This window comes from Cupressus sempervirens, chromosome 11 (assembly GCF_028749045.1).
Source record: "Cupressus sempervirens isolate cs-2001-9-10 chromosome 11, ASM2874904v1, whole genome shotgun sequence".
NCBI lineage: Eukaryota > Viridiplantae > Streptophyta > Pinopsida > Cupressales > Cupressaceae > Cupressus > Cupressus sempervirens.
Window position 1 is genome coordinate 290,092,091 of NC_143128.1, and position 10,284 is coordinate 290,102,374.

Genomic DNA, 10,284 nt, shown 5'->3' on the forward strand with positions numbered 1-10,284 from the left:
TACTTCATTACCTTGCAAGAAATCTTCAATTTATCCTATCTTAAGCCTCTAATCGAACATTGTCTGCTTGCCTAGGGCTTAGTAGTAAAAATAGCTATTCAAACTTCCATGACTCCCAATCCTAAAAATATTTACACTAATGACTCCCCTAACATTTCCATCTACCCTTAAGTGTTTCCCATGGCTAGATTTCATGGGGAGCCATAAATATACAAACTGGACAACACAAAACCAATAAGGTTTCTAAATCAAAAACAATTTATTCAACACCCTATAACTACTCAAATCAACTTACTTATCAAATGAGAAAATTCCTAAAATAATCAAAGAACATTATAAAATCATCAAAACAAATCTTTCAACCCATCTTAAGGCACTATCATTACTAAAACTCAATAAATTGCTGAAAATGTTGTTGCAGAGCTATATTCCACACTCAAAACTATTATGACAATCACTCCTTTCCTTGATATTTGAGTCTTAGGTAGTATTTGATGCCACCCCCATCATTCTAGGGCCTATTGGTCAATCTCCCACTTCCTATCCGTAAGGGAATCAATGTAACTAAGTTGCATGCAACATTTGGAATAATTACAAATGTTGTCATGACAACTTCTTGACAACATTTGGCATCTTTCTTCATTGCCATCAGCCTATTTCTTATTATTAATAACCTCCAATATCTTGGGGATCCAAGTCCATTTATGACCTTATGACATCTTTACAAAATTATAAAGTGTTTAGAACACATTTAAGACCCTAACCTCACCTTAAGCTTCTAACACAGAAAATTTATCAGCAACTAACTTTGGCTATTTGTGTGACCTTAGTTCTAATGACTAACTCACTTAGCCCACATATAAAATGACCTTCTAATGTATTAAAACAAACTAATCTAATTTTCTTAACTTGGCTAGAGTAAAAAACAAGCCAAAAACAAGATATGAAGATGTTAGCTTAGGTGTGCTCCTGCACCAGCATCACTTCTAATCACTATTATTCTCTTCTCTCTTTTCATCTATCTCGCTTTAACATGTATCCTTGATCTTGTTAACCCTATGTATAATATAGACCTTATATTCTATATTTCATAACTTTCCTTCCTCTATTGTCAGTTGGTACATAAAAGATTCATTTATCCAATACCTATAACTATCATTTTGATAACTTCCTTATCACATCAATAGTGTCTTCTATATTCAATAAAAAGTTTCATGATAACTCTTGTCTCTTTCTTATAGTCCTCCTATATACTGCTAGTGTATTTTCCTTATATGTTCCTTGGATGTTTGACATCAATGACAAAACTATACTCTAGCATCATCATATTCCAACACGTGGGTTATATATAGCTTGGACTTAGCCTGAAGCACAAACATATACATAAAGTATGCTACCCTCATGATCTTGTTCTCTTGATTCATATCTCCTTTCTAACTTTCTTATACATTCACTCAAATAATTTGGCCATTACCCCTTAACTTCCTAAAATGCTTCAAAATAATCAACAAGGATCAATCTTGTTAGTAAGGATCAAACCTCACATTTTTATATATTATGGATTCTACACATTGTCTTATCATCTGAGCATATATGCATCTTTGTTTGATGTGTTTTTCAAAATTTTTTGCATGCTATAGGAGTTAAATAGAAATAAAACAATTTTCCAAACTTCCTTGCATACAAATAGTAGTGTCTTTGAGATTCTTATTCAAACTCTCTCTCATTTTCCCTTTTATTGTAGGTGATCTAACTTTAGTTTTTATGTGATCTTAATGATGACCATACTCCCATGGCTTATCAGGGTGCTTTAAATCTCACTACATCCTTATACTTTCTTAATATATCTCTATTTCTTGTGCATCTTATTTTAGTTCATCATCTACATCTATACATAAACCTAGACCTAATATACTAGATGTTCTAAAAATTATTTATTTAGTGATGATCTTGTGACATGCTTGCTTAATTTATGAACACGCTTTATCTTATTTCTTATATGATGTTATTGAACATGATAATGATCAATAAAAATCTTATTGATTCTCTAGTGTTTCATAACATGAACTAATTATTGTTCTTTTTAATATAAATATTAAAAGAGATCTGATGATTAGTAGTTTATGTCATGGCAAGATACTATTCTTCCTATTAGATGTAATTTTTAGTTATATTTGGATTGGACCAATCATGTATTGAAGTGTTTTTAAAGTCTATTATTGTGTTCTATAGTTTTCTAATTTTAGTATATTTACAAAATTCTAATGTTTTTAAATTTATGTTCCAATTGGCTTTTAGGATTTTAGGTATGGATAAAAATATTTTTTTAAAACTTTAATTTATAAAAATTCTCTTTGGTTGTAGACTAGGTAAATAAAATAGGGTCAATTAGTTTAAAGTTCAAGTGTCATTTGTTAAGTCATGTGCATTTTAAAAATATCTAGATTGTTCCCCATCAATTAATGTAATTGAATGCAATAATTGCGAATAATATTGAACCATTAAATTTAGTAGTTATCATCTACCTTGTATCCTTTACATTATCATTTTTTACATTGTGGTGGATGCACTTGGTGTTTCCCCTTCTTAGTGCCTATATAGACAAGGTTATTTCTAAAGTGAACATCAATGACAACATTTTCTTTTATTTGACTATATCCACTAAGCTCATGAGCATTTTTTTTCTTTTATTGAATTTATGCATATGGAACTAGAATTAACCCTATATTTGGGATTTATGCTAATATTTAGTTGTCCTCCTCTAAAATGTTTGTTAATTATTTAATTAATCTTTTTAGGCTTATGCTGTTTTTATCAAGTTTCACCTGTGTAAAATAATATTTGGGGAGTTTTATGATGCATTACAAGAGTTTTGTCTTCTCTAGTTTGTAATTTATGTGCAATTTTTTGATAATTGTTTTTTCTCGAAGTTTTAGAGGCATACTATCAAGATCACCTATTTATAGTACCATTTTGCTTGACACCTATAGAACTTGAGGAAATATGCACTACCCAATTAAAAGAAGATCTATTCTTTTTCTATTTAGCTTTTCAAAATACCCAGTTCAATAACATTCCTCTTTCTCTTTTGTTCCTCTTTCTTAGTAATAAACCAATATTTTGTTTATCCTTTTCTAAATACCCCTTTCATAATAAAATTTTTTTTATTTGAGAGTAGTATGTTGTTGATCTTGCAACATACATAATTGTCAATATTTTGTAATGAAATTCCTTTTTAACATTGTTTGTAATCCTTTAAGGGTTAGAAGGACCTTTTCAAAGAGAATCTAGTTTTTGTTTTGTTATGTTAATAAGATTAATGTTTCCTCTATCAAGGATTTTTGAGTTCAAAATTAAAAGCACGGTAAGGAAAAATATTTGGGTGTTGTGTTTAGCTTATGTTTTGGGAAAATATGGAAGTGCTCAATAAGATAGGGCCTACATTTACCTCTAACATTCAATAGAAGAGAAAGAGGGACTTCAAAACGCAACTCTCAATATAACACAATTTAGATAGAAAAACCCAAGGAGATAAAATGATGCAAATACTAAACCCAAATTATATTAAGGAAGTATGCATGCAAGTCCTCTTTGATGCAATGAAGGATGCGATTAAAGATATAAAAATGTAAATGTGTAATTGAGATAATTGGTTTAATGAGGAGAGAAAGATAGATCTAGGTGCTAAATATAAGCAATTAACCAAATTAAGATATGAAAATAAGTCTAGACTAAAAAGTGAAATCAATGATAAAGTACTTACCTTGAAACGAGTAGAGGAATATATGTTTTCACTCTAAAAATTGTGGATCTGAGACTATATGGGAACCTCCAACTGTGAAATCCTAATCACAATAAAAACCATCAAAAAATACATTTTTATTAGGGCCTCAAGAACACATCAACTTGGTGCAACATGTTCCAAACACTTTACTACAAAGTCACCATTTTCCCATGACATAACAGAAAATTTGACCCAACTTCATAGGAAAAGGTTAGGCACGTGATTCTTAGACCTACAATTGTGATTTGTGTATCATGTTCCTACACATAGTAAAACTTGATTTTTTTTCGGTGAAAGAGGGCTTGCTTTGATCAAGCACTAGATTGAGGAATCAACCTTGAAATTGAGATATAAATGTATTAATAAAGGAAATGCTAAATTCTAATAGGATTGAATATATCAAATGAAAGATACAATTACCTTTGTAGATTCAATTGAACTTGATATGTGATCAAGTATATAAATGTAATAGGCTTGACCTAAAGAAACAAAAAGAACATCAAAGAATCCAAAAAATCATGAATATGAATGTATGTGAAATATCATGATGAAGGATGGAAGAACTTGAATGTCTTGGAATGATGGGTCTCTACCTTGGAAGCCAAACACTACTACCACCTTGAAGGAAGAAGCTTGATGTAAGAAGGAAAATGCTTGAAATTAATGATTTATTAAAGGTGCTTGAAGAATTCCTTATGAACATGTGTATGCTTACTCTTGATTTCTTTTAGAATGATTGTGTTTTGAGTGAAAATGAAATTCCCAAGCCTCCTTATATACTAATTTTTGGGACCAAAAGAAAAGCATGTCGACCCAAGAACATAAGTAAATAATTGGAAAACTTGAGGCACTTCGGGCCTCACAATGAAATTTCCTTAGGGAATAGGTTGACCTCTTCTTAAAATAGGTTGATCTATTCCTAATGGGGGTCCTAAAAAGGGGTACTAGAGGCCTCAAAGAAGGTGCAAAAAATAATGAGAAAAAATGAAGTTGTTGGAAGATATGGCCAAAAAGCTGATTTATAAATAGCACCTAAAGGACCATGCAAAATGATGAGAGATAATATATACATGTGAGAAGTATTTGAGAGAGAGAGAGAGAGAGAGAGAGAGAGAGAGAGCACACTAAGGAGGGCTAAAAGGTCACAAAATGAAGTGCATCCATTTTAAGATGGTATAGCTTAGATCCAATTTTATAGCTTTTATTTTTAAATTATCTTACATTGTCTATATGCACTTTTCCACGTTATTACTTATTTTGTAAGATGATTGTAGGTTGAATTTTGAGTAGATCTCAATTTTTTTATTCTATTGTGCTCTTATCAAACTTAATATTTCAATCTTCTTATACAGGTAACAAAATATAGAAAAGTTGGTCACAATTTTCTCACATAGGCTACATAATGCTTATTATCATTAGCAAAAACAAAATTAATATTTTTTAATGTAGTAGTTGTGATGTTTTAAAAAATATTTTATAAAGCCACACTTATGTTAGTGAACCACAAATTGAGTCATGATTGGACCCAAATCTAGTCATAAATCTCTTAAACTTGGTTACTTAGTTATAAGAGGCACAAATGTAATCCCTCATATTATTTAAAGTTTGTATCTTCATTCTCATTGATCAATGTTAATCATTTGACATAGAAGATTGACATAGAAGATTGAAATAATCTTAGAATCTACAATAAAGTCTAGATTATAGCAGCACCCTTGCACATTTCTCAAAGGTCAAACTTGTTAAGAGGATGTTGTAGGCATTCAAGTTTAGTTTTAGACAAGATGAGATTGTGTCACTTGGAATTGTTTTAGATATTGGTTATAGTATTGATAAGGATTTAAATTCTTGAGGTTTAGTAATTTTATTTCCTATACAATTCTATCATTTGAATGCAAATAATTATTATTTCAAATATAAAATGTTTTGGAGGTTCTATTCAAGTTAGTCATGACTCATTGCTTGTATATTAAAATATTGTTGTAGTAATTGATTCCTATTTTTATACTCATATGTCTTTTCTTATAACTATAATTTGAGGCAAAAACATGAACAATGAAATTGAAGCTTTGTATAACCCAATTTGATTTGGTGAAGATTTGAAGAAACTACTTTAAAAATATTTTTTGGGACACCTAGGGCCTAAAATTGGGGATGGTTGGGATATAGTGTTGTGGGAAGGGAGAAATGCATATAGTACTTCACAAATTAGTTATAAAAAAATTGTGTAAGGAATATGTATAAGAGTTATAAATGAAACTTTCTATACTATGTAAAGTTTAAACTAGTAAATGTTGTAAAGTTCAAATTAGTAAACAATAAAAACATGACAATGATTGCATTGAACTTAAACAATGGTAGATAGAGGTTTTGAATTTTGGGAGCAAATCAAGAAAAAGTATAAGAAATATAACTTATAAGTATTAGCCATTTTTTCCCACCGCCAATATTTGAATTTTAAATGGCAACATGTCTAATGGTCATATGAACTTTTTATTTTTTAAATTTTCTACAAGGTCAAAAGAATGCTAATGTTCCAAGCCTTATTTTCCTAAGTTTGAACCTTACTTTTCATATTCTTTATAATTTATTTCCTTGGCATTTTAAGTCATGATGGTGTGAAGTTCCCTTCATTGTCTAGTCACAGGTGGTTAACACTTAACAATCAAACAAGCCGTGAGGCTACGAAGCAGTTAAAATCCATGGTTAGCACATCTTTGGAGCATTTCATGCTAGTTATCAATAACCATTTGTAGAGGATGCAGACACTTTCATCTAGCTGATCTCCATTGTTAGATCCTATTCAACCTACGGTCAACGTATCCGTGGTTTCAAAAAGTGCGAGATCTTTAACCATTACAGGGATATGCCATTGTGACACATGGACTTGTGGGGCCAGAGCTAGTAGGTGGGCGGTAAAAGAAGATGTGTTAGAGAAATTTGAACCCTGATTGGTCTAAGGCATTGAATAATGCTAGTTTTCAGTCTAAAATCTCCATCATTGGATCTTAGTTAATCTATGGTCAGTGTATGTGTGCATTTTGAAGATATAAGATGTTTAATCATTGCAAGGAAATGACAGTGCAACATGTGTCCTTGGAGACCCAAATGGTGGAGCCAAAACAATTGAAGGACAAATCAAGGTTTGAAATGTGGTGCCTTCCAAGTAGGATCGAAGCCCAATAGGAAATGGTAGGGTCAATTTTCGAATGAGTTTCATAATTTCATTGATAGAACTAAGATGCTCTCATTCAAAATATCTCTTGCAATAAGCTCAATTGGTTAAGCTGTGAGGTTGTGATGATCTCTTGAATCACACAGTTACAAGGATTAAGGTTGAAACCACAGTTAATGCTACAAAGCAGCAAATACCTTTGTTTCACTAGTTCATGAGGTTAAGTCTCCAACTCTAAGTTATAATGGTGATGGTGTACATGTAGTATAAAGTCTTTTGAAGGTTTCACAGCCAGATCATCATAGGCATTAAATATTGTGGTTAGTCTATTTTGAAGGAATCATTTGTTGAATAAAGTGCAAAGATGATCTAGTTAGTGGCTCAAGTCATGATGGCATGAAAGATAGTGGCAATTTATGTTCAAATATCAATCATCCGATCTCAATCGATTGATGGTTGGTACATGTGCACATTTTGAAGATGTAGGGTCTTTAGCCAAAGTGGTATAATGCTATCATGACATGTGGAATAGTGGGCCAAGCATATGAGCTTCCTTCAACACTTGATCACTAGAGTTAAGGGCTTATCCATGGTTTAGGTCGCAAAGCTGCAAATGCCTTCATTATGTGGTCGTTGGGGTTTATGGTTGGTTAAGCGAGCAAGTTGCGATGTGGCAATAAACACACACGTGCATCATCCCATGGTTAAGTAATAAATTTACATGTTAAGTCGCAATGTTGTGATACATTCATTTTGACAGTCAAGTTCATGTTTCACCTAGTCACAGGCCCATTTCATGTTATGAAAGCAAAGAGGCTATGAGGTTGTGACTAGGACATTTTAATGATCGTGCATCATTACACAGTTAGAAGGCTATTAGGCCTAAACCATGGTAATGGTGCGAAGGGCTATAAACACATAGTCACAAGGTCATGATAGTTAAGGAGAAAATACGATGTTAATTTGTGAAATGGTGATTGATGGCTTGTTTGATGGTGTCGTGACTTTCGAGGGCTAAAATGATTATTAAGGATGAAGGTGGAAAATTTGCAACTTAGGTAAAGATGTGGGTCAACATTGGTTTGAATGCTAGTGAGGTGATAGAATGATAAAATATGATTGGTCCACATGGAAAAGTCTGAGAATTGACTCCAATTGACCAATGACATGGCTAACTTGGCATGTTGATAACAAGAAAGACAGCTCTTTAATAGAAAATCTGATCTTCTTGATCATCTACAACCATTTATGAATGAAGAGGGACACTCCATCACCTGTTTATCCATCTACTTGTTAAGGAATTAATGGTCATCATTTTTGTCTTCTCATGGCTTTTGTTTTGGTGAATAATATGATCTTCTTGCATCTAGATGTGTACCATGATCAAATCTTTCCCAAATTTGTAGTGATTGTTCTCTATAACCTTAATGGTAGTGGTTGGTTGATTTTGACTTCCAATAGAAGTTTATTAGTTATTCTTGAACTATAAAAGCAAGTTTTGTACTATTTCTAAGGGTTGATCTTTTCTCTATTTCTATAGCATTATATGTTTATGTTTTGCTACTATGATTTCCCTTGCCTTTGAGTTAATATACCCCTTTGTTGTATCTCTTTCTTCCATTAATATATTGTGCAATACCTTCTTGCCTTTATGTTAATATATTGTCTCCATTTCTCAACTACACGATTGTATCTACTTGGCTTTTGAATAATACAAAAGTAAAGTCTCTTCCTTATAGTATTCTTTTGGTTTTTGATCTACATATGGTTGTTTTATTAAGAAAGGATTGAATCTGTATACTTTGAGGTTATATTGCTGAATTGTGCATTGTTGGGTAGAGATAAGGTTGAACATACTATTCGGTGTATCAACTACTCTTAGATTAGATTAGGTAGTTTTCTTTCATACATTCCTTCTCCCTTTTCCTCTCAAGAAATATTTAGGTGCATCCTGATAGTAAGGAAGTTGACCTTCTCTGGAGACTCAATCTCAAGTCACAAAGTCTCACATTTTAGAGATTATTTCCATGTTATACGAGGCCACCTTTAGGCAAGACTTTAGGTAAGAGTGTAAGATTTTGTGTCAACAATTTTTGGCACACTCGGTGGGACTCACAAAGTGGAGCATTCTAAGTTCACTTGTGTCAAGAAGAGAACTTCAAATATATGTTGAGAAGATAGTGTTGGTCTCAGTGTTCCAGGCCTTCAAGAGGCTCATTTTCAAGTACTTGGTAACTCTACCTATACATTCTAGTTTCCAGACCAAACTTATTATGATTCATGCCCAAGACTCACACAAGAGCATCTTTTAGAGGTAATTTTCAATATATTGAGCTTTCATTTTTAGATCCTAGAAGAAAAAAGAATAGATTATCTCTATCACTAGTTAGGAGTGTAGCAGTAACACATACACCTACAAGATCTCTCTCTACTTCTCTAGTTGATAGGTCCCAACCTAGGTTGCCATCTCCTCATTTAAATAGGTCATTATTCCATATGGAATAGCCTAGAGCACATGCATTTTCCACCTTCAATGTTGGGAGTCCTCTTCTATTAGCTCAAAGACATGATATTCTAGTTGATGCACTCAAAAGTATACCAGACTTCACCGATGAAACCTCCATCTCCCCTTAGAGCATATTCAAGAAATTTCAAATGTCTGTAATAGACATGGTATTATAGAAGATGATGTTTCTGTTAGACCTTTAGCTTCATCACTAAAAGGAAAAGCCTTTCAATGGTATAGAGGGTTGCCTCATAACTCTATTACTGATTGGGATGGGTTAGGAGATGGACTTTGTAAGCATTTTGAAGATAAGACTATTCACCTATCACTCTTGGAACAACTAAAAACTATTAAAAAGGTACTCCATGAATATATTATTGATTTTATTTATAGATTTTAGAAGGCATGGGATAGAATACCCATTGTAGTAAAGCCTTCTTCGGGTAATGCTTTCTAGTATTACCTTAGTGCCTTTAATAGTGATATTGTTACCACTCTGTAGTCCATGGGAGGAGGCACCTTTCCTGATGCCCATGAAATTTCTATAAGAGTAGGGAATATCTTAATTCAAGGAGGGAAGTTAGCTCCAAGGCCTCCAATGCCTTTCTTTCCTAACATGCCTAATCACCAACCTGTAACAGTTCCTATTCCTACTCCCTCTGCAAGTCAATCTCTTGTTGTAGTCCCAATAGCTACCAAATCTTCTAATGGAGTTGATAAGTTTGAGGCCATGATGCAAAATATAGACAAGAAGTTACAGGATCAAGAAAAGAAGATGGAGGACAACAGTTCAGTGATGCAAAAAATGAGTAATGAGTT